The 20,257-nt window shown below is 41.2% G+C and overlaps 1 long non-coding RNA gene across 7 annotated transcripts in view; it reads left to right on the top strand.

The window, feature by feature from the left end:
• Window positions 1-20,257, top strand: part of LOC140201232 (uncharacterized) — a 140,905-nt gene that overhangs the window by 56,035 nt on the left and 64,613 nt on the right. The window contains exon 3 of one of the 7 annotated variants that reach the window (XR_011886800.1): window positions 2,339-2,420. The exons of the other annotated variants lie outside the window; for them this stretch is intronic. This is a non-coding gene — a long non-coding RNA (uncharacterized lncRNA). Of the gene's footprint in view, window positions 1-2,338; window positions 2,421-20,257 lie in introns of those variants that run through there. 7 annotated transcript variants of the gene reach the window in all.

The raw sequence follows: 20,257 nt of genomic DNA, 5'->3' as shown, positions 1-20,257 counted from the left end.
TGTCATCTTCCCCCTTCCTTTCCAGTCCTGAAGAATGGTCTTGGCCTGAAGTGTTGGCTGTTTATTCATTTCCATAGATGCTGACTGACCTGCTGAGTTAGAAGCATAGAAAACCTACAGCACAATACAGGCTCTTCAGCCCACAATGCTGTGCCAAATATGACCTTCCTTTAGAAATTACTTGGGGTTACCCATAGCCATTAGAAAAATAGCATTTTTCTAAGCTCCATGTACCTATCCAGGAGCCTGTTAAAATACCCTATTGTATCTGCCTTCACCACTGTTGCCGGCAGCCCATTCCACGCACTCACCACTCTCTGCATAGTTAAAAAAAACAACTTACCCCTGACATCTCTGTACCTACTTCCAAGCACCTTAACACTGTGCCCTCTTGTGTTAGCCATTTCAGCCCTGGGAAAAAGCCTCTGACTATCCACACAGTTAATGCCTCTCATCATCTTACACATCAGGTCAATCAGGTCAGGTCTTATCCTCCGTTGCTCCAAGGAGAAAGTTCCTCCAGCATTTTGTGTGTGTTACTTGTGGAAGTGTTGTTGGTATATTTGAGTACTGGAGCTTTTATTGTCTCTTTCTTGTACTCTTAAATTAAATCTCAATACAGTTTTGGTCTAATATTCATTAGCTATTAGCTTTGAGGCTGAAGCTTTCATTTTTCATTATTGCTTATGAAATAAACCAGCAAATTGTCTTGCTGCAGATGACTCGGTATCAAAGAAAAAATAAGTTTGAACTTTGATACCTGATTTATATTCCCCCTGTCTGATAACATCTCTTCATTTGTAAATGCATTTAACTTGTAATGGTTGGCACCTTTGAGGAGCAATATCATGTTAGTTAATGTAAATAATCCTTGTGTTATCCGAAAGGTTTGAACACTAGAGCATTAAGATAGGGCAACAGAGCAGGCCATACAGCCCTTCAAGCACACGTCAGTTATTGCTGGTCTGATCATTTCCTGTTTAATTTCCTCTGTAATCTTTGATGTGACCTTGAATTTACCTTTCATCAGTTTGAACTGCTGTTTAATATTTGGGTGAACACAGCACAGCAGCAGGCACTTCAGCCTTCATTCGCTGTACTGAGCATGATGCTTAATTCAACTAATCTTGCCTGCATGGGAGTCACATCCCTTTATTCCCCGCAATCCCATGTGCCTGTCTAAAAGTCACTTAAACACCACTATTGTGACAGTACATTGCAGGCACCTATCACTCTGGTTTAAAAATAGACTGCTGCCCTGTGCTTCTCTACTAAAGTTTCCCAATCTCACCTTAATGCTATGCCCTTGAGTATTTGACACTTCTACCCTGGGGATAAAGAATTTGACTGTGTACCCTACCTATGCCTTCCAAAGTGACTGAAATGGAGTGAGCAATTGGGCTCAGTTTCAGAAAGGAGTTCAGGATGGAGGGGACATTCATGGAAGGAAGGGATTTGTGTGAGAACTAGAGACTTTGGTATTGAATGTGGTCAAACTGTGTTAATTCAGAGATCACAGAATTGTTAAGGCAGGAATTGATGGGTTAAAACAAGATGCATCAGTGTAATACAGTAACTCGAGCATGTTTAAATGTGATAAATTGAGTTTATTATCACTGTGTGAAATTTGTTGTTTTGCCACAGCATTACAGTGCAAAGAAATAAAATTACTATAGGTTACAAAATAAATAAATTATGCAAAAAGTGGAACACTGAGCTGGTGTTCATGGACCATGCAGGGATCTGATGATGGAGGAATGAAAGCTGTTCCTGAATTGTTGATTGTGGGTTTTCAGGCTTCTGTACCTCCTCCCTGATGAGAAGAGCACATGGTGAGGTCCCTTAATGATGGATACTGCCATCTTGAGGCACAACCTGCTGAAAATGTTCTTGATGGTGGGGAAGTTAGTGTTCATGTTGAAGCTGGCAGGGTCTCCAAACCTCTGCAGCCTCTTGTGATCCAATGCATTGGAGCCTCTATGCCAGGCTATGATGCTACCAGTCAGAATGCTCTCCACTATGTATCTGTAAAAATTTGCAAGGGCCTTTGTGACATGCCAAATCTCCTCAAGCTCCTAACAAAGTAATCTGCTGACATGCCCTCTTTGTGATTGCGCTGTATGTTGGGCCCAGGGTGGATTGATGTCACTGAAGACAATAAAGTGACCTTTATTTAACAGTGTGTGAGAATCAGAGAAGGATTCTGTTTTCCCAAGACTTCCAGTGACAGGCTTAGTTTTATACATGTAGGCATTTCAATTAAAAACATGGGTTCACTATGAGATGATCTCTTATCCATGATACCCGAGGGATGAATTCTACTCTTCTGTCGTTTCAGTGTCTGTCACATTGGCACTTGTGTGGTGCAAGCAAGAGGTGAAGGAATGGCTGACTATACTGATCTTCTCAGGGACTGTTGTCCATGGCTTGAAAAAAAAAGTCACATTGGAATAGGTCTGTACTGGTAAATCGATGAGCGCGCTGTGGGTTAGTGAATTTTTTTTTTTCCCCCATTGTGATCACACAGTTGGCAAATTGGGGGTGGATTGAACTTGTTCGTGGAAGGACTTCTCTTTTTGCGTCCCATCACTTCTGAGCATGCATAAAGAAAGGAATAAATCGAGGCCCAAGTCTAAGTGGGAGGCAAAAAGGTAGAAGTCAGGATTCAGGATCAAAGGAATAAGATTTGATTGTGTCTAATAAGTAGATGAATCAGGGAAAAGATAAGTAGTTGGGAAGAGAGGCTGGCAACTGTTATTTGGGGGCAGGAGGCAGGATACTGTCAGTGTTGGTTGTGTTATGCAGTTAGCATTTGGAAATGGGGAGGGAAGAGTGCTTGGGAGGTAGGTGCAAGCTGTGAGCTGTGGGGAGATTATTGAGTGTCTGGTGGATGCAAGAGGAGGGAGCCAGAGAGGTCTCTTTAATTAAAGAGAAGCAACATGGTATGGGTTCCCAATAGGGCCCATTGTAAATAATGCTGAAACAAGGCTTACTGGCAAAATGAAGATCCACCTCTGCACAAGTGGTTTGAAAAAGGCAACGGGCCATACATGCATCAATGAAACTTACTTAAATTCATCTGGATCCCTTTGTACATCATAGGAATTTTTTTGCATAGTGAGCAAAGAGCATAGAACTACATGATCCAGTTTCTAGATAAGTATATGTAAAGCTTGATTTCAAGGAAGTGAAGCAGAGGGCCTAACACTGTCTCCAGCCATCTCAATCGAGCTACCTCAATTTCTGTTCGCATAATTTTCAGGTATCGGGCGGATAAGTGGTGTAACAAGCTACATGATTTAGAAAGCAAAAATAAAGTTCACCACAATTTGCAGAAATTCAGTATGTTTCAGTGTGGATTTGAGTATATAACAAAAAGCAATATCAGCCTAAAGCTGGATCTGAATTTTAATATATCACTTGTATGCAATGTAATGCCTAACCACCACTACCAGCAAATGGTGTTCTGAAAGGTCTTGGAAGGATGGCTGAGACAAGTTTATTGGCTACAAAATAATACTTCCTGACTGCAAAACTCTGTGAAATTCATCTCAGAGCAAAACCTCACTCCTCCTATCTATGCTAGAAAGGGCAACTGTGCAAACCATGATAACAAATCTTAATATTTACCACTAGAACTTAACTGTCTTTTATCTCCTAGAGCCAGGTAAACAGTACAAAACATGAATTGGGCAATGATTCTGCATAATCCAACTGTTTAACCATAGTTAACTAGGGGACACCAATAAGAGCCCTTCTAAAACAAAGTAGCAGAAAGACAATTCAAGCCATGAAGTAAAAAGTGCAATGTCCTTTATTCCGCAAATAAATACTAGGGGCAAGGCCTTGCATTTATGTAGTGTATTTTGGTAACTTGAGAACTTTCAGACCTTTTTACAGTATACGTTTGGTCACTGTTGGAATGCAGGAAAGTGAACACAATTTATGCACAGGAAGGTGCTGCACAAAGGACCAAATCATCCACTTTTAGGTGTTCATTGGGGAACAAATAGTGATCAGGAAGTACAGTTTGTAGGGTTTTCATTACAGATTAGCAAATCACCTCTAGAGAATGATGCCTCTAATTAGTTTCATTTGTTGAAAGCAAACAACTCAAAAATAAGACAGATACTTCATTGACCCCAAAGGAAATTAGTGTCACAGTAGCATTACAAGTGCACAGATGTACAAATATTAGAAGAGAAGTAAGAAAGAATGAAAATTAAGTTACCTCAAACAGACTAACAAGAGGGGTTATCACTTTTTCGGCTATAGATCGACTCATTATAGAGCTTAATGGGCTCTTTGGAGCAGCAGAGTTGTCTTAGTCTATTACTAAAAGTGCTCCTCTGTTCTGCCAAGATGGCATGCAGAGGGTGAGAAACATTGTCCAGAATTGCTAAGATTTTCCATAGGGTCCTTTGTTCTACCACAGCTCCAGTGAACAGTTTGACTCCTATAACAGAGCCAGCCTTTCTAATCAGTTTATTGAGCCTGTTGGCATCACCCATGTTGTTGCCATTGCCCCAGCACACCATCACATAGATAAATGTACTGGTGACAACAGACCGGTAGAACATGTGAAGGAGAAGGCTGCATACGCCAAAGGACCTCAGTCCCCTCAGGAAATGGAGATGACTCTGGTCCTCCTTGTACACAGCCTCTGTGCTGGTGCTCCACTCAAGTTTGTCTTCCAACTGCGCCCCCAGGTACGTGTAGGTCCTCACCACATCCATGCCCTCATCGCCAATAGTAACAGGGAGCAGCGCTAACTCAGTCTTCCTAAAGTCCATCACCATCTCCTTTGTCCTACTGATGTTAAGCTGCAGATGATTCAGCTTGCACCAGTTGACAAAGCCTTCCACCCTTCCACCCCTCCACCAGGGCACTGCATTCATCCTTCTGTACTCCCTTTATACACCTAACTATTGCTGAGTCATTAGAGAATTTTTGCAGGTGACATAACTCGGAATTGAATGAAGTCCAAGGTATACAGGGTAAACAGGAAGGGAGCCATTACAGTCCCGTCCAGGGCCCCAGTGCTGCTTATGGCCATTCCTGACACACAGCTCCGAAGCCAGTCTTGTAGTCTATTATCCAGGACAAAATGGAAGTCCCAATCTGCATTGAATAGAGTTTATCCCCCCGTAATGAGGGCTGTATGGTATTGAAGACACTTGAGAAATCAAAAAAAAACATGATCCTCACGGTGCTGCCCCGCCTATCTAAATGGGAGTAGGCTCTGTTTAGCAGGTAGATGACAGCATTGTCAACTCCAGTGTGCTCCTGGAAGGCAAACTGCATGGGTTTGAGGGCTGATCTGACCAGGGGATGGAGGTGAGCTAGTACCAGCCTCTCTAGGGTCTCCATGATGTGTGAGGTCAGGGCCATTGGACGGTAGTCATTCAAGACTTTCAGTTGGCCCTTCTTGTATACTGGGACCACACAGGACCATTTCTAGGCTGAGACTCAGATTAAAAATGTGCTGGAGGACCTTGGGGTTCACACTATCTGGTCCCAATGCTTTGCCGTGTCTGAGTTTCCTGAGAGCCCTGCTTGCCTGCTCAGTAATGTTGTGACTAAGGTTACTTAACAAGCAAGAAAAAGGTAAATCAATTGGTTCTTTGACCCTACTCCACTGTTCACCAAGAAGATAGCTAATCCAGTCAGAACATCAACATTATTTTCTTGCAGTCTCCCAACATTCTGCAGAGTTGTAAGTCAGCTGTCTGTCAGTGTTCATCATAAACCTATTCAATGACTTTGCTGCCAGGGTATACTAGTGTAGAAGATTCCAAAAAGTCACAACCTCAAAGCAGAAATTTCTCCCTGTCTCTGTCTTAAATAGGTAACCTCTTATTTTGAAACTACTGCCTTTTAGTTCTGGATGACCCCACTGATTCATCCTTGGCATCTACTCTGTAAATCTCATTCAGAATCCCAGCCATTTTAATTAGATCACCTCTCATTCTTCCAAGAGGCCTAACTTGCTGAGCATTTCTTCATACATCAGCCATTCCTAGATCAACCTAAGGAACCTTCACTGAAGGGGATATACCCTTTAAAAGCAGAGACCAAAACTGAAAGTGGTCTTACCAGCTGAATCAAATTTTTTTTACCTTCTGTTGAGATTAATATTCCAATTCTTTCTAATTGTTTGCTTTACCTTCATGCTAACTTGTGTTTCATACATGTTCTATGTGATAAGGTAATGCATATGAGGCTCCTTAACAAAATAAGAACCTGAGTTAGCACAGGGAAGATACTAACGTGGAGAGAAGATTGTCTGACTGGCAGGAGGCAAAGAGTAGGAATAAAGGGAGCCTATTCTGGTTGGATGCTGGTGACCAGTGGTGTTCTGCAAGGGTCTCTGTTGCGTCTGCTTTTTACATTGTATGTCAATGATTTGGATGATGGAATTGACAGCTTTGAGGCCAAGTTTGTAAATGATACAAAGATAGCTGAAGAGGCAGGAATTATTGAGGAAGCAGTGAGTCTCTGCAGAAGGACATAGAGAGATGAGGAGAAAGGGTAAAGAAGTGGGAGATGGAATAAAAGTGCAGTGGAGTGTATGGTCATACACTCTGGTAGAAGGAATAAAGGCATAGACCATTTTCTAAAAGAGTAGAAAATTCAAAAGTCAGAGTTGCAAAGGGACTTGGGAGATTCCCTAAAGGTTAACTTTCTGGTTTAGTTTATGGTAAAGAAGGCAAAAGCAATGTTAGCAATCATTTTGAGAGGACTGGAATACAAGAGCAAATTTGTAATGCTGAGACATTTATAAGGCATTGGTCAGGCTGCACTTGGAGTATTGTGAGCAGTTTTGAACCCATTATCTAAGACAAGATGTGCTGGCATTGGAGAAGGTCCTGAAGAGTTTCATGAAAATTGTTCCAGGAATGAAAGGGTTAACATATGAGCTGTTGATTACCCTGAGCCTTTACTTGCTGGAGCTTAGAAGAATGAGTGAGAATCTTATCAAAGCCTGTTGAATTTGAAAGGCCTACATTGAGTGGGTTTGGAGAGGACGTTTCCTACAGTGGGCACAGCCTCAGAATAGAGGGACATTCATTTAGAACAGAGATGAGCAAGGGTTCCTTAGCCTGAGGGTGCTGAATATGTTGAATTCATATCACGGGCAGCTGCAGAGGCCAAGTCATTGAGTATATTTAAAGTGTAGGTTGATAGCTTCTTGATTATTCAGGCCATCTAAGTTTATGGGAAGGGGGCAGGAAAATAGGGTTGAGAGGGATAATAAATCAGTTATGGTAGAATGACAGAAATCAAACACCATGGGTGAATGGCCTAATTCTGCTCCTATGGTCTAGTATAGTAGCTCCCCTAGATCCCTTATGCTTCTGTCTTATATGACATGAAATTTGTTCTTTTGTGGCAGCAGTACAGTTCAAAGACTCAAATCAACATTAGTTTTACTACTTTTGGGCTGAAGTCAGCCATTCCAATGATAATAAGCCTGATTCTGATTCTGTTCAGTGGTAAAATAAAATACCTGCCATATGGTGTCTTTAGAGAGAGAGTAAACTCAAATATTAAAGCTTCTTTAAATTATTGCAAAAATTTCACACACGGGCAAATTACTGTCATCACTTGCATTTTCCAGTTAATAAACTCATTCACTATCTCCATCACCTGACATCATTGCTCTTCCTCCCATTTGAATAGTGCCTTGCTGCTACCTCCAGCAGTAATATCTCACTATGTTCTCACTACAGTGTCCATAGGTTTTTTATATTGCTATTTAATAAAACAAACAGCAAGGATACAATCTGTAACCAAACATTCTTTATTGAAAGTGATCGACTGCAAATAACCACAGTGGCTCAACCAGGTATCAAAACTCGTATTGCAGTGCACATGTACTATAGTCATATACGTATACTATATATACAGTATACTGCACTAGATTTCATGAGCTGTCCTATTACTCATCAAAATGCTGCCATAGAATCTTCTGTACACTTGAGAGTAGTATTATATTTGAGAGATGTAATTCTGACAGTTTTAATTCTCATTCATTACTATTAAAAAGTTCAAGTTCAGTTTATTGTCATTCAACCATACACATGTATACAGTACCATCAAATGAAACAACATTCCTATGGACAAAGGTGTACAACACAGTACATGTAACTCAAGAACAACACAGAAAGTAATATTACCACAAAATACATGTACCCTTTAGAAATTGAAATGTTTGGAATAATTTATTGCAGAAGAATTGTAAAGAAATTATGACAGTTTGCCACTGTGCTGTGCAAGGTACAAGTTATTTGTATTTACATTAGTAAGCTGACTAAAGAATGCAGAACATAAAAGATTATTGGGTAGAGTTTAATGATTTTCAGATTTGTTTTTAAACGGACGAACAGGCAACTAGTTACACAAACATGAGGAAATCTGCACTTGCTGGAATTTCAAGCAACACACATAAAAGTTGCTGGTGAATGCAGCAGGCCAGGCAGCATCTCTAAGAAGAGGTACCGTCGACGTTTCGAGCCGAGACCCTCGTCAGAACTAACTGAAAGAAGAGCTAGTAAGCGATTTGAAAGGCGGGGGGGAGGGGGAGATCCGAAATGATAGGAGAAGACAGAAGAGGGAGGGATGGAGCCAAGAGCTGCACAGTTGATTGGCAAAAGGGATATGAGAGGATCATGGGACAGGAGGCCTAGGGGGAAAGAAAAGGGGGAGGGGGGAAGCCCAGAGGATGGGCAAGGGGTACAGTGAGAGGGGACAGAGGAAGAAAAAGAAGAGAGAGAAAAAGAAAATGTGTATATAAATAAATAATGGATGGGGTACAAGGAGGAGGTGGGGCATTAGGGGAAGTTTGAGATGAGGGGGAGGTGGCCGCACCTCCCCCCGTACATCCGTTATTTATTTATTTATTCTCTTTTTTCTTTTTCTGTTTTTCTCTCTTTCTTTTTTCCTCTCTCTGTCCCCTCTCACTATACCCCTTGCCCATCCTCTGGGCTTCCCTCCCCCCCCCCCTTTTCTTTCTCCCTGGACCTCCTGTCCCATGATCCTCTCATATCCCTTTTGCCAATCAACTGTCCAGCTCTTGGCTCCATCGCTCCCCCTCCTGTCTTCTCCTATCATTTTGGATCTCCCCCCCCCCCACTTTCAAATCTGTTACTAGTTCTTCCTTCAGTTAGTCCTGACGAAGAGTCTCGGCCCAAAACATTGACTGTACCTCTTCCTAGAGATACTGCATGATCTGCTGCATTTACCAGCAACTTTGACGTGTGTTGCAGGCAACTAGTTATAAGTTTTGAATAGACTCCATACTGGTAAAATTCTGTGGAGATATTTTATTTCTGCAACCAGTTGTTTAACAGCCAGCTGCTACTGAATGCATTCTAAAAGATCAGGAATTGGATTGTACTGGTTTATCAATATTCATGTCTTTCTAATTTGATTGTTTAAACATCTTAGACAATTATGGGGAAATTTTTGAGAAGTTTGTATTAGTTTGCATTGTACTAAGATAATATTCCTTATACTGTAGTACAGTTTTGTTCTTTGTGGCTTAAATTAATATATAGTGTTTGCTGTTGATGCAGATTGGAGTGCTGGGATTCAGAAATGTATACTCTGCCCATTACAAAAGCACTTAATTGTCCAATGATTTGACAAATTTGAACTATATGAGTAATTAGGGAAGGTTTGGCATGTTCTCTCTAGTTTGAACCAAGATTAATCTAATTGAAGTGCGTGAGTACGTTACTTGAAAGAGTGAAGTGTCTTAACATGCACAATCACAAAATCCTTATGCCCGTTGAGCCTGTGCCAATTTTAGCATAGCTATCCAGTTGCTGGCATTTTTGTTTTTTACTTAATTCTTTTGAACTGCAAATTATTTTCCTTCAAGTACTTGTCTAATTCCATTTTCAAAATTCTCAATATTTCCAGTATCTTTTTAATCAGTTATTATTTCCAAATCATAATGCATCTCTGCATTCTCATTCATTCAAATAAAAATATTTTCCTTGGATTCCACCTGCATGTTATACTCCTGTATGTGCAGAATGAGAGCATAGAATTGCAAAATGTTCAAAGAAAAATTATCTCCCTGAAGTAATTCGGATGGGTGCAATATGCATTCTTTGTTAAGAGTGAATGTACAGAATGGGCTTTGAAATATAATGACTTAATATCTTCTCATTATTTAGATAGATAGATATACTTTATTGATCCCGAGGGAAATTAGGTTTCGTTACAGCTGCACCAACCAAGAATAGAGCATAAATATAGCAACACAAAAACCACAAACAATCAAACAACAATATGCAAACTATGCCAGATGGAAATAAGTCCAGGACCAGCCTATTGGCTCAGGGTGTCTGACCCTCCACGGGAGGAGATGCAAAGTTCGATGGCCACAGGCAGGAACAACCTCCCATGACACCCAGTGTTGTATCTCGGTGGAATATGGCCGGAGTCCAACAGCAAAAAGTTCAATATCCGGTCTACAAACACGTTCCTCGATCGTAATATGACCAGGATTGCACCATCCGTTGTTAACCAGAACAGCAAGCCCCCAACTCCTTTATGCTTACTGCTCTCAGTGCACTTCCGGTCAGCCCGAACGGTCTGGAAGCCCTCCATGGAAAAGTTTTGGTCGGGTATGTCCTTGTGCAGCCCTGTTTCAGTAAAACACATAACATGTAGCATTGATTGAGTTTATTTTGCTCTTGGTAATTCCATTGACACCTGCTTATTCCCCAAAGACCTCTTGAGGGCCCACTCAAATTCTTCTCTGAAGTCAATATTTGATTCTGTTTACACCATACTTGCAAGCAGTGATTTCCAGGCCCTAACCATTCCCTGAGGAGTTGGGGTTTGTCATTGTATCTTTGTCCAAAGACCTTAAATATGTCCAGAATCATATGTTAACTTGAATGGCTTCCACTATTTTACACTATCTGAACTAGTCAGGGTCTTTGCACCTTGATCAAACCTCCTTCCAACAGTCTTTGTCAAAGGAAGAATAATCTCCCTTCATCATACTTATTGTATAGTATAATATATATTATTGACAAACATTCATTCTTGCCCTTCCAAGAAAAGAAATTCTTCCTAATCTCTGTGCAAGTCTCTAATATGCCCCTATATTCTAGGTAACCCCACTCTAAACCCCAGTGAGCATAGGCCCAGCTTGCTAAGCATCTCTGCACAAACAAGAGAAAATCTGCATATGCTGGAAATCTGAGCAACACACACAAGATGCTGGAGGAACTCAGCAGGCCAGGCAGCATCTGTGGAAAAAGAGTACAGGCAATGTTTTGGGCTGAAACCTTTTGGCAGGACTGTAGAAGAAAAGATGAGTAGATTTAAAAGGTGGGGGGAGGGGAGAGAGAAAAACACAAGCTGATATGTGACCCTGGAGGGGGAAGGATGAAGTAAAGAGCTGGGAAGCTCTTCATGCATTGACCTTTTCATCCCAATCAATCGTCTTTGCAGACTCTACAATGGAAGAAAGTCGATCATCAAATATGAAGGATAAAACTATCAGCAATACACCAGCACCTCAAAGCTTCCCAAATTATGCACTGCATATCTTTCGCAATAAATACAAACAATCCATAAATGGCAAATGCTTTACCGAAGTCCATGCAGACAACATCCACTGCACTCTCTCATCAATCATATCTCTCACCTCCTCAAAAATTAACTTGGTCAAGTTTGTAAGACATGGACTGCTCCACACAACACCATATCAACTCTACTTAATTAGCCTGTGTTGCTCAAAATATGAGTAAAGAATACCTTCTGATAGCTTTCCTATTACTGATTTGAGGCTCATTGGCCTATAATTTCCCGGATTATCCCTTTTTATGCATGTTTGTTTTTAAATACAGTGATAAAATGTTTTATCATGTAGGCAAATAAAGTACATCTTACCTTGGGGAATTTTCCACAATCTCCAGTATTTTTTATGGATATTTTCCCAAGTACAATCATGAGAACCACATTATCTGATAAACATTGCAGTCAGTTCAACATTATACTCAAATCTACAATTTCTGCAATACTACAATGTCAGATCTCTACCATGAAGTGTTTGATTGTCTAACTTGCTCCCACGCCCCAGAGTTTCCTGTCCAGCTGTTCACAGAATCCAAGTCGATCATTCTTTGCAGCAGATCCTGTAAATAACATCAGTCAGATCCCTGGATTGAAGTAGTGAGCTGTATTAGAAGGATGTACATGTTAATAATTACATGTTTTCTCATGAAATCCTACATTGATGTGATTTAATGGCATTAGTGAAACAGTTTGAAATGTATTAAAGTGCTTACAGTATGATTTTAGAAGTGTGTTGATACGAATTTGTTGAAAATGGATTTCTCATTTTATTAGCCGTAATCAGTTGGGTCAATTGATTTGTCATTCTCTTTGTCTCCTCGTTAATCTGTTGATTTCTGACCATACATTTAACTGGAACCAAATCTGAATTTATAGATTTTAAAAGTTCATTACAAGTGCTTCCACTTTCTCTGCAATCACTTCTTCTTTTAGAGCTCTAAGATAGAGACAATTTAGTCTACTTTTAGTTCCCTTAATTTCTCTAGTACATTCTTTTGTTAACATTGATGTACATTAAGTTCCTTGCTATCATTAGACCTTTGGTTCATGACAATTTTCTTTGTATTCTTTGACTCTGGCACTGAGTTTGACTCTATGACTCAGAAGGGAAGTGGGGAGAAGAGGCGAGATCTGGTGATAGGGAATTCGCTAGCTAGGGGAACAGAAAGGAGGTTCTGAGAACACGAATGAGACTCTCAGATAGTATATTGCCTCCCGAGTGCCAGGGTCCAGGACACCTCAGCATTCTTAAGTCTGAGAGTGGACAGCCAGAGGTCATGGTCTATGTAGGTACCAATGACATAGGTAGGAAGAGTGAAGCTGTTTCGCAAAGAGTTCAAGGGGTTAAAGGACAGGACCTCCAGGGTTGTGATCTCAGGTTTGTTACCCATGCCACATGCTAGTGAGGCCAGAACTAGGAAGATTATACTGTTTACATTGCTATGGAGTTGGTGTAGGAGGGAGGGCATAAGATTTTTGGATCATTGGACTTTCATCCAGGGAAGGTGGGACCTGTACAGAAGGGACAGTCTGCACCTGAACTGGAGTGGGGGCTAATATCTAGTGGGAAGGTTGTTAATGCTGCACGGTAGGGTTTAAACTAGAGTTGCAGGGGGTTGGGAACCCGAGCGCTGGAACGGTTGGTTAAGATGTTGTGGAGAAAGATGTTGTTAAGACAAGTCCGGAACCAATAGGTTGAGCATGGTGTGAGCTGCGTATATTAGATTAGATTAGATTAGATTATGAGGACACACAATCCTCTTTTATTGTCATTTAGTAATGCATGCATTAAGAAATGATACAATGTTTTTCCAAAATGATATCACAGAAACACATGACAAACCAACTGAAAAGCTGACAAAAACCACATAATTATAACATGTAGTTACAACAGTGCAAAGGAATACTGTAATTTAATAAGAACAGACCATGGGCACGGTAAAAAATCTCAAAAGTCCCATCATCTCACACAGACGGTGAACCTCCAGCGCAGCAAACTTGCCGATGCAGCATCCTGGAAGCATCCGACCACAGTCCGGCTCCGAGTCCGTCAGAAAACTCCGAGCCTCCGACCAGCTCTCCGACACCGAGCACCATCTCTGCCAAGCGCTTTGACCCTGGCCCCAGCAACAGGCAATAGGCAAAGCCGAGGATTTGGGGCCTTCCCCTCCGGAGATTCTCGATCGCACAGTGGCAGCGAAGCGAGCATTTCAGAAGTTTCTCCAGGTGTTCCTCTGTGGTTTTCATGGCTGTCTCCATCAAATCAGGATTGTGCACGGCCCCCTAGTTAACACATACAATATCATTCGGAACGGCCGTGCGCGCTGCGTCGCGCCGTTATCTTCTCCTCCCGCCTCAACAGGGAGTTCAATGCAGGGAGTATTGTAGGAAAGGCAGATGAGCTCAGGGCATGGATCAACACCTGGAATTATGTTGTTGCAGCTATTGGTGAGACTTGGTTGCAGGAGGGGCAGAACTGTTAGCTCAGTAATCTGGGATTCCAATGTTTTAGACACAACAAAACGAGGGATTAAAGGAGGAGAGGTTGCATTGCTAGTCAGGGAAAATATCACGCCTGGGCTGAGTCAGGACAGACTGGAGAATTCATCTAGTGAGGCGTTATGGGTGGAACTGAAAAATAAGAAAGGTAGGACCATATTAATGTGGCTATGTCACTGGCCACCCAACAGTCCAAGCAATTTAGAAGAACAAATTTGGGAAGAGATTGCTGACTGTTGCAAGAAATGTAAAGTTGATATAGTAGGTGATTTTTAACTTTCCACATGTTGACTGGGACTCCCATACTGTAAAAGCACTAGATAGGATAGATTTGTCAAGGGTGTTCAGGAAAGTTTGCTTAATTAGTACGTGGAAGTCCCAACGAGAGAGCATGTGATATTTGATCTGATATTAGGAAATGAGACAGGGCAGGTGACAGAAGTTTCTGTAGGGGAATACTTTATCTAGTAATCACATTGCCATTAGTTTCAAAGTAAATGTGCAAAAGGATAGGTCTGGTTCTTGGGTTGAGATTCAAAATTGCAGGAAGACCAATTTTGATGGTATCAGAAAGGATCTAGCAGGTGTGGATTGGGACAGACTGTTTCCTGGCAAAAGTGTACTTGTTAAGTGGGAGGCTTTCAAAAGTGAAATTTTGAGAGTACAAAGCTTGTATGCACTTGTCAGAATAAAAGCTAATGATAACAGATGAAGGGAACACAGACAAAATGCTGGAGAGCAGACCAGGCACTGTCTATGGAAAAGAGTATAATCAATGTTTTGGTTTGAGACCCATCATCAGGAATTGGGGGCGGGGGTGGGAAGCTGAGGAGTCAGAGTAAGAAAGTGGGTGGAGGGGAGGAAGAACCACAAGGTGATAGGTGAAGCCCGGAGGGGGGAGGAGTGAAGTAAAGAGATGGGAAGTTGATTGGTGAAACAGATGGGTCTGGAAGCCATGTGGTACAAGCTGGCGGTGAAGACATGTTTCCAGGAAGGATATATGGCTGTGGTAGCAGGTCTTGGTGTGCACATAATCGAAGAATTGGAGAGCAGCAGAGACCACAGAGGGCGAGTAGTAAGAGAGGGTTTCACTGAACTCCCATCCAAAGGAAGATTTAAACTTCAGGGTAGGCATTCCCGGAAGAGACTTTGCAGTGTAGTAGCCTAATCACAAACAAGAGAAAGTCTGCAGATGCTGGAAATCTAAACTGCTGCGCTCTGAAGGTCATGAGGGTGTGAAACGAGCTTCCAGCACAAGTGGTGCATGCGAGCTCCATTTCAATGGTTAAGAGAAGTTTTGGTAGGGGTATGGATGGCTGTGATCCCAGTGCAGGTCAATAGGAGTTGGCAGTTTAAATGGTTTCAGCATGGACTAGGTGGGCCAAATAGCCTGTTCTGTGCTGTACTTTTCTATGACTCTATCCTGCTACACACTTTTGTACAAAATATTCCTTTAATATTTCAGCCATCTGCAAATTCTAATTGTGTATGCTTGCATAACTAGCACAATGTAAAATTCTCACGCGAATGTTAATAAATAATTATAATTGGAACGGACAAGGCAAGTATTCAGTAATGTGCTTAACCCCCCCCCAAGTAATCAGTATCAGGCTGCAATCATAAGTTCTTGGAAGTGAAGGTTAAAAGGTAAAACTGCAGGAGAAATTTGGCATCAACCTGATTGCAGACAAAAAAGTTCTTCTGTGATATCTACACTTTGTAAAAACTTACTTTATTTAGGATTTTCTTTCCTCCTTGTATTTTTCCTAATTATTTTCTTTTTGTAAACTAGTGACTACTGAGTAGTACTGAGTTTTATTTCATCCTTGTTAGTTTTGTCCATGGGTGCAAAAGACTTGCCCAATTCTGGCCGAATGTGTTAATGATATTGTGGTGGGAGCAAAACTGGTCAAATTTGGAGATTTTAAAGAGAAAGGTGGAGTGGCAGAGGAGCTTACAAAGAGAATTCCAAAAGCTGGCACTCCTAATTCAGATGTCCCTGTTATTTATTACCATCCATATCAGTGCGTGGGGTAGGTGTCAAAGAACATAATGGAAATTGTGAAGAACTGAGGGTCTCATGATAGCAAAGAAATTAAAGTAAATCAAATTAGCAAAAAGAATATGCTCAAGAAATTGAGAGAAGTAAAAGCAAGCCAAATTGTCTGCACCTAGGCTGCATTACCAACTATGAGAAGGAAGCAGCTTTGTATGCCAGCGTCAGAAAAGTTGTATTTTGCTGGGAGAAAGGGAGGAGAGTGATTTTGAGCTTGAGGAAGTTGTTGAGATAGAATTAAAACAGGCTGGAGAATGTGAGAAGATATGGGAGTTAATTTTGAATGTTTGCAACGCAATGAAAGAGCACAATTTGAACAAAAAAGGTCCATTGGAGTGCCAAGTGGTCATAAAGTTGCTATCGTGAGGAAGTGATTAAGGTTGTGCAGGATGGTTCAAGAACCAAATGATTGAAGGGAACTAGCTGTATTTGAACCTGCTTATGTGGACTTCAGGCTAATGTAACTTCTGTCCAGTGGTAGCTGTAATGAGTTGGCATGGCTCGAAGCATACTTAGCCCCCTGGGCAAATACAAAAAGAAAAAAAGAAATAATAATAAATAATAAGTAAATAAACAATAAATGGTGACACCATGAGATGAAGAGTCCTTGAAAGTGAGTATAGGTTTTGGGAACAGTTCAGTGATGGGGTAGGTGGAGTGAGAGAAGTTATCCCTTCTGGTCCAAAAGCCTGATCATTAGGGGTAATATACAAATTTATTAATGATACTACTGATGTTGGATGAATTTTCACAGGTGGTGGCGTACAGGAGCAAGAGAAGATACCTAGTAGAGTAGTGCTGCAGCAGCAACCTCTCTCACAATATCATTGAAGGTTAAGGATGGCAACCGTGTACTGTACCAGTCTACATGTATACCAGTAGCACATCTTTCCCTCCTCCTCCAACTTCCTGCTTTGCGCAGGAATCACCCTATATGTGACTCTCTTGTCCATTCTTCCCTCACCACTGATCTCTCTCCTGCTACTTATCCTTGCAAGTGGAACAAGTGCTACACCTGCCCCTACACCTCCTCCCTCACTACCATTCCGGGCCCCAACAACACTTCCAGGTGAGGTGATACTTCACCTGTGAGCCTTTTAGGGTCATCTACTGTATCCTGGTGTGGCCTGTATATCAGTGAGACTCTATGTAGATTGGGAGACTTCTTTGCTAAGCACCTATGCTCCGTCCACCTGAAAAAGCAGGATCTTCCAGTGGCCACTCATTTTAGTACTACTTCCCATTCCCATTCCAATATGTCTGTCCATGGCTTCCTCCACTGTCATGATGAGGCCACACTTAGGGTGGAGGAACAACACCTTATATTTCATTTGGGTAGCCTCCAACCTGATTGCATGAACATCAATTTCTTGAACTTCCAGTAATGCCTCCTACCCCACCTTCTCCATTTCCTATCCCCTTTTCCCTCTCTCACCTTATCTCCTTGCCCACCCATCACCTCCCTCTGGTGCTCCTCCCCCTTTTTTTTTGTTCTTCTATGGCCTTCTGTGTCTTTTTCCAATTTACTTCCCAGCTCTGTACCGCGTCCCCTCCCCCCTACCTATTAAATATACTCTTCAGCTTTTTTTCTCCAGTTCTGCCAAAGGGTTTCAGCTCAAAATGTTGACTATATTTGTTTCCTAGATGCTACCTGGCCTGCTGAGTTCCTCCAGCGTTTTGTGGGTGTTGCTTGGATTTCCAGCATCTGCAGATTATTTCTTGTTTGTGACCAATCTATATTGGTGAATTGGCAGTGAAGGGGGTGAGCAGCTTTAAATTCCTGGGGTTAATGTATTCAGATAATCTGTCCCAGAAATCGATCTTTAGGAGTTATATTCCATCAAGGAAACTTAATGGAAAATAAAGACCCATCTTATATTATATCAGTTTATTTCTTTTCTATATTTTCAGTAAGGAGCAATAGTTGAGTCATGTGATTTAGGAGCAGGATTAGGCCCCTGGTTGCTCAACTCTTCTCTGCTGTTCAATAAGGTAATGTGAATCCATTTTGCTTCCAATCTCATCTCTGGCTTCTTCATCAACAAAATGCTATTCAAGGTCTCTGCTTCCAGCACTTTTTGAAAAAGGGTTCAAAAAAACCTAGACCCCTTTGAGACAAAGAAAAATCATCTCATCTCTTTTAAATGGGCACCCCCTTATTTTCAGCTAGTGGCCCCTAATTTGGGATTCTCCACAAGAGTTGTTAAGTACATTTTCCTTAAATGAAAGCGTAATCTATATACAAGATTACAGATGGTCTCATTCTTGTTCTATATACTGTACTTAAAACACAGGCTCCCTGCTTTCGTTTTCAATTCATAGAACATGGAACATCACTGCATTATACAGGCCCTATGACCAACAATGCTGTGCCTTCCGTTTAACCTACTCCAAGGTCAATCGAATCTCTCCCACTCACTTAACCCTCCATTTTTCTATTATCAATGTGCCCATCAAAGAGTCTCTTAAGTATCCCTAATGTATCTGGTGTAGGTTCCACGCACCTACCACTCTTTGTGTGTTTTAAAATAAAAAATGTACCTCTGGCATCTGTCCTATACTTTCCTCCAATCACCTCAAAATTATGCCCCCTTGTACTAGTCATTTTTGCCATGGGGAAAAAATCACTGCCTGTCCACGGTTTCTGAGTGGACAATTCCCTTCACAATAAATTATGGCATTTTTAGTTTTCCTAATTACTTTTTGTGCCAATCATAACCCCTCAATCCCATTGTGACTGAGTTCTGCAATCTCTCAGAATTTATTAGGATGCTACTTTTTAATTTATCCCATTGGAATTGACAGTTTTACATTTTCCCACATTACATTCCATTTTCTAGACCCTTACACACTTCACCTGTCTATATCCTTCTTACAACCTTCATGTTGAACTTTTACTTTCTGTGGTAAACTTTGTGACACCTTTATCAAATGTCTCCTTGAAACCTACAATTAGTGAATCCACTGGTTCTTCAAAGAACTCCTATAGATTAGTCAAGCTTGATTTCCTTTTCACAAAACTATGTTGCCTTTGTCAAATTATTTTTAAGTATCTATATACTTCTAAAATTCTCATGCTCTGTTTGTGACCTCCAATTAGCCCAAACAGTGCATTACAGCGGCACTTTTTTTGACTAAATCGACTTAAAATGCGCTAACTTAAAGAATGCATGCAAAGTTCAGAGTTATATATTTGCATAAAATTGCTCACTCATCAATCAACAGGCCCCGCTTTCCACAACCCGAGCTGATTCCAGCTTTAATGGAAACCGTGAGGCGACACAACGGCGCATGCACTGCAGCAACATTGATGTCTGGTGGTAGGACAGCGCATTCAAGGTTCAAGGTTCAAGATTCAAAATACCCCTCAAAGTCAATGAAGATGCCCTTTGTAACATCAATTTAAAAACACCAATACTGCAAATTTACTCCAAAATGCGAGGCTTATTGTCTGGAATGAGTGCCCCATGATTAGGAGGGAGAGTTTCGAAGCTGTGGTCTGCACTTCGTGATGTATGCAGCAAGAATGAGGCCTTCAGGGGTATTTTAACCATTTGCTGTGGTGATTTCCGTCAGCATCTAGCAGTTGTGAAATGAGGAAATGATGCTGATGTGAAGAATTCATGCATAATAAAATCCTACTTATAGAGAAGCTTCATCAAATTTCAATTGACGAGAAACATGCGATTGAGTGAGGAAGAAGGATGATGTTCTGAGTTGTTATTGGATTTTGGAGAGGACAAAATTGAGAAAAATGAAATTGATGAAATCGAATTACCTGAAGATATGATTCTGCCAGCAAAAACTATGGAAGAATGCATTGATTCCATCTACCTGACATTCAACAATCCTGCAGAACTGTTCTCGAGGAATTCTATCTTGGTTCCTCTAAATGAAGTGATGCGAAAAATAAACTTCACATGCATTAGACCTTCCCTGGAATCATGAAAGAATACTGTTCCTTCAATGCCGTAAGTGAAGGAGCTAATGCCACTCATTTTCCAACAGAATTCCTTGATTCGGTCGAACTCTCTGGATTGCCACCACATACACTGGAGTTGAAGAGGGGATCTCCCATCATTTCAATGAGGAACTTGG

Source organism: Mobula birostris, chromosome 8 (genome assembly GCF_030028105.1).
Source record: "Mobula birostris isolate sMobBir1 chromosome 8, sMobBir1.hap1, whole genome shotgun sequence".
In the NCBI taxonomy this organism is placed as follows: domain Eukaryota; kingdom Metazoa; phylum Chordata; class Chondrichthyes; order Myliobatiformes; family Myliobatidae; genus Mobula; species Mobula birostris.
Note: the sequence above shows the minus strand (reverse complement) of the source record. Positions and strands in the feature narration are given on the sequence as shown.